The sequence below is a fragment of the Bacillus rossius genome, assembly GCF_032445375.1.
Source record: "Bacillus rossius redtenbacheri isolate Brsri chromosome 4 unlocalized genomic scaffold, Brsri_v3 Brsri_v3_scf4_2, whole genome shotgun sequence".
NCBI classification, from domain to species: domain Eukaryota; kingdom Metazoa; phylum Arthropoda; class Insecta; order Phasmatodea; family Bacillidae; genus Bacillus; species Bacillus rossius.
This window is the reverse complement of record NW_026962011.1, coordinates 24,292,164-24,298,163: the sequence shown is the minus strand read 5'-3', so window position 1 is coordinate 24,298,163 and position 6,000 is coordinate 24,292,164.

The window sequence follows — 6,000 nt, the reverse complement described above, 5'->3', positions numbered from 1 at the left end:
GTGTAGCCTACCAGCTGTTGTAGCGTATCTACTGGCCGGATTTTGGTTTCGCTTGAAAGCGTTTAATCAAGGCGTCCATTTATTTCTTTATTTTTTATCATTTTTCACAGACAAAAACATTTAAATTTTCCATTGAAAATACGAAGTTTTGCGCTACTTAGTAAAGCTTACGTAGTCACAGCTTACTTACGGAGTAGAGTGCCACGAATCTTCAATTCTGAAAATGACGATAAAGAAGCCTGTCTTACCAAAACAAATAAACGTATGTCTTCTTGTGTACCAGTGACTTTGTTTGTATAATTATTTTGGTTTACGGTGCCATCGACATGCGTATTTTTCAATGTCGGATTATTTAATGTACATGGCAAAACAGTTTACACTGTAACAAAAATCCTGTAAACTATGCAGAAAGTAATGTTTCTTACATCGTATCTGGGGCAACATCACAGATAGAATTCGATCTCATGTGCCAAGAAATACATATCACACAGCATTGCAACAAAAAAAAAACACTGAACCCAAATGCAATATGCATGACACAGTTAATCGGTTAGAGGTGCGGTATGTCTTTCGTCTAACCACTTCATTTACATTTCTTGAATTTTATAGAAAATGGAAATCCCCCGACAATTTAAAGTTTTTCCTGTTTTGTTTGATACTGGACACCCTGCGATGCACCCAGCCACTTGACAGATATTTCTCAGCGCATCTCTGTATCGCTATTACATGCAGAGGAGGCAGAACTGCTATGAACATATAGGCCCAGAAAAGCTTATGTTCATCGCTGGAGATACACTGGAGCCCTGTAATGTGGAATGTCATATCGACGAATGTGCGCACAGTACACTATTTCGGTATTGTTTTCCGAATATGGCATTCTACATAACAGGACTCCATTGTAGCTCATCAAGTTCAATAGAAGCATTTTCGGAACTATATTCACTGACATTTCTACCTCCTATTTCCTTCCACAGTTTTGACTTTTTTTTAAGATACATCTTGTATAAATTATTTATGTAAGTCAACGTAACGACTTCTAACATATAAACTCAAATGGATGCACTTACATTTTAATATAATAAAGTGGAATTTTTTTTATTATTATTTCTCACGTGTCCAACCATTACGCTGTAACTGGAATACGATTCAAGTTCGTTCTTTTACGGTGCGGCATTTTATCATTCTGACATTAAATTTAAGCAAATGCATAAGTATAACACTAATTAAGCTAGAATCACCCTACGCAGTGTTCATGTAAGAATAATTTGTATTTAATGTGTGATTCCACTTTTATTTTCCCTTGGAAATTGTACTAGTACTAACAACTAAAATTTATTTTAACCATTTATTTAATTTATAGATTTTTACTCATATAAATAGTTTTCATGGTAAGCCTAAATATTACCACGTGAACAAACAGTATTGACATGGGCTGCATTCTCTTCCACATTGACAGCAGCGAGGTTATCATGCAGTGTGACACCATCTGGGAACGCCATTTGCTAGTTGGCGATCTCGGTTGTGGAATACTAGTCAGCAGGGTCGGGAGTAGGAGCATTGGCGTCTTTTACGCTGGACAGCCCTTACAGATATTAAAATTCGATATATTATTAAACACACTAGCCAATTATCAACTTCTGGAGCAATCAGAATGCTACATTTTACGTTGGAACATATATTAGTTTGGGATCATATCTTATCCCCACCATTTTACATCTTAGTCTGCAGCTGCAGAGACAGCCTGGCCTCTCGTACTTCAGCAGTAAGTGTAGACTCCAACTCAGACGCTGAAGATTCATTTCTCTGCTGCCCATAGTAGTCTTTGGATATTTAGATAAAAGCTGATGATAGTATAAAACGCAATGCGGCCCTAAACAATTTAGTAACCCCTTAAGTATGTAAAATATGTGGATCTACACGTACACGTTGAAGGTTACATAAGATTATTTTATGGCATGTGTTGTGAAAACGAACCATTATAAGAGAGAGAGAGAGAGAGAGAGTGTGTGTGTGTGTGTGTATGTATATATATATATATATATATATATATATATATATATATATATAACCATGTAAAATATGTAAACAATTTTCACATGTGTAATTGTAGACCTACATAAAAATAAATGTCATCTTAATTATATTTTTTAAATACAGGTTCAACGACATCTAGTCGGTCATATTACGATGGCATCATTAGAAAACATTGGTCAGTTACCAGATGACCATATAAACGAAGATTCTTCAACATGTCTTAGCTGGCCAGTAGATGTTCAAAAAATATGTAATGTTAGAAGCAAACTGACCGGGAAGAAGTTAATACCATGCGATGTTACAGCGCTGTACGGTTTTAAAATTGAAAATGGGTACATCTCAGAAGACGACAGCAACAAAGACATTGAGAATACAGTTCCAAGCATTATTGCGTCCATATACAAGCCTAAACAAGACACATTCACACGGGACGCATGCTTCACAAGTGCAAATAAAGATGACATGACACAGGAATTGTTAAGCGGGCAATTAAGTAGAAGTACTTCAAAGGATTCACTGCTGATTCCAATCCGAAACGAGGAACAAGACAGGCATTCAACTGATCCATGTAATATAAATAAATCATTAATGCCGGTCATTCAAGAAACAGTAGTCAACAAGAGAAGTGGTCCAATTTGCATTGATAAAAAAATACAAAATAAGAAATTTAAATCTTCACCACATTTGGTCTCATCTTCTTGGAAAGTAGAGTGTCACAAATCTTCAATTCTGAAGATGACGATAAAGAAGGCTATCTTACGAAAATAAATAAACTGATTTCTTTATGTGTACCAGAGACTTTGTTGTGTAATTATTGTGGTTTACGGTGCCATCCACAAGCGCATTCTTTTTAAATAAATGCGCTATTTCTACTATTCAGTTATAGTTTTGATAGTTAAGTGCCTTCATTAATGCCTTTGAAAGTTGACTACATGTTTAAATGAACAGTGTCGAAGTGCATCTATAAAAATGATTTTAATCACCAATATAGGTAATTGATTTGTGTAATAGTTGTAACTCAGATATTTTAATGTTGCAAAATATACATTATATGTAAGGGTTTTTATACTGTAGCATACAGTTTTGTATTATATTACGTAAAAATGTTTAACTGCTATGTAGAATTGTTAGTTACTTTCATTTTGTCTGATGATGTGTAGATTCTAAACCATCAGAACCTCGATGATACCTTTGAATATATATACTGTATAGAAGTCGCCAGCCCAGGTTAAAATTTCTAATACGGTTTTGAGGTAGTTGGTTAATTCACCGCTGCAATCGCCACCATCTCTAGGGCATCGACTTGTGGTGGTCCCTAGCGGACAAGTGTCGAACTCTTCAAACACCCCTTCCCCCTCCCGTTGAACGACGTTGAGCTGCAGTGAATGATTGATGAGGGGTGCGGGGAATGACAGCGGGCGACAGCGCTGCACTCTAACGTGTAAATAACAACTAAGACGATACAGGGCGTTACGGCAGCGCACTGCAGCGGTGAAGTTCCCAAGCTGCTCATCACACGCTTCTGAAAAACGTAGAGTAAATCCTATCCACTCGCGACTTCTATACAGTATATATATTTAAAGGTACCGCGAAGGCACAGGCGAGAATATAGTCGCTGGGTTGACAGTGTAAACTGTTCCCACAAAGATTCCGATGGTCTGTCTTCTGTCACCTTGGTTCGAGCAACACAACCAAGGCCTCTGCATGCGATATCGCAGTCTACAGTGCAGTGATTACTGGAACTTATCATTAACCTTGCTTCATGCTTTGACCCAAAATGACATTGAAAAGTGTCTTTTAGAATTGATAAAACAAACCCTCAAATAAGAACATCCCTATAGATAGACCATTGTTGAAACAAAAATCTAAAGACTTTGCTACAAAAATGGGAATTCAGAACTTTTCAGCTAGTAATGGCTGTTCAGAGGGTTTTAAAAAGAAATTAATATTAAAGAAAAAAATCTTCATTAATACGAGTCCCGCAAATTAATATTGTGAACACCAAGTTTATTTGCTAATGTCCAATATTAGGTGGAGTAATTAAATGTGGCGAAAGCGAGTATCATCTTTGAATATATATACTGTATAGAAGTCGCGAGTGGATAGGATTTACTCTACGTTTTTCAGAAGCGTGTGATGAGCAGCTTGGGAACTTCACCGCTGCAGTGCGCTGCCGTAACGCCCTGTATCGTCTTAGTTGTTATTTACACGTTAGAGCGCAGCGCTGTCGCCCGCTGTCATTCCCCGCACCCCTCATCAATCATTCACTGCAGCTCAACGTCGTTCAACGGGAGGGGGAAGGGGTGTTTGAAGAGTTCGACACTTGTCCGCTAGGGACCACCACAAGTCGATGCCCTAGAGATGGTGGCGATTGCAGCGGTGAATTAACCAACTACCTCAAAACCGTATCAGAAATTTTAACCTGGGCTGGCGACTTCTATACAGTATATATATTCAAAGGTGGTAACGAGCCGGGTGATGTTTTTGCATGCTCTTGGCAATCATGGCGCTAACGGCGAGAGGGTGTCTGTACCAGTAATAATTAAGGAAACTAGCCTTTCTCTTTACTGACGTACGGGTCTGCTCCTCGCAGTTTGTCCAAACTTTGGGGGGAATCAGATTGAATATTGTCGGTAGCGAATTCGTGTTCTTATTATCTTAGCAGTATGGTGTGTGAAGAAAAAATTGAACTAAGTTTGCTGTACATTACACTAATCAAACTGTACTCGTTTCCAACGAATGCTGTCCGTTAAAAATGATGTTCAAGGCTCGCTGTGAACGTGTACACGAAAATATTATAAATATTGTCCATAGAAATAACGCTATTGGTCCCAGTAATAAGTGCATTGTTTGTTTATTTATTTAATTAATATCTTACATATTAAAGAGTGAAACACACTACAACACCATTTGACATAAGCAGGGGCACAACAACTAAATTTCCAAAGGGGGGGCAATATATATTTATAAAGAATCATCGATCCCCCTATTGAAGTGGGGGGTCCGGGGGTCCTCCCCCGGGAAAATTTGTATTTCAAGGTGGAAAACGGTGCTATTTAAGCAGTTTTATTATCTAAAAATTGATTACAAAGCACTTTCTTTGCCCCTGTTTACACCCATTTCAAGGTTTCAGAGGGGGGGGGGGAATAACCTTGCCCTCCCCCCACCCCCCTGTTGTTGCACCCCTGGACATAAAGCAAATCATATCCTGCAACTTTTATTTTATCTAGGTTTGCGATATACACTTCTGATTTATTCTGCCACTGTACAAAAGTTACAGTTTTGTGATAATTCATGATGCATTAAACGCCTTTGGTTGTTAAGAGCGAAAATATTCCCAGCCCGAGTGAGTTCAGCACCGCCGCAGAGAAGTACACACTACGCAGTTCGGGACACTTTACCGGTCAGATTGATTGTACCAAACACTCGTAAAATTTATTAATTTAAAGCTTAAGAAATATGGAACCACTTTTATTAAGGTAATTTTCACCTTGGGTTCTTCTTGTGTTTGTATTACCATAAATTTGAATAAAATGATTTTTCTTAACCTTAATGATTTACATTGTTAGATGGTAAGATATTAAAACTGTGTACTTTTTATCACTATTACCATGTAGGGCAAAGTAGTATGTTTTGGTTCCTCCGGGGACAAGCTTTAAGGCTGTGGAGCCGATGGCCGACCACCATCTTGGATTGTGACGTCACGGCGGCCATCTTTGATGACCTTGAACTTGACCTTAACCTTTTACCTGCAAAATTTGCCAAAAATTCGCCAAAATACCCAAAAATTTCAATTTTTTTGGAAAAAAAAAATCCCGCCAAAAAATTACAAAAAATTTGAAAAATAATGAATTTCTCTTTTCGAGGGAAAAATTCCCGTTTCGAGGGAAAATTTACTGTTTTTAGTCCTTAAAAATACCAGCGGCTAGAAATGTTTATATAGAGGCTTAAGCATCCATGTCTACA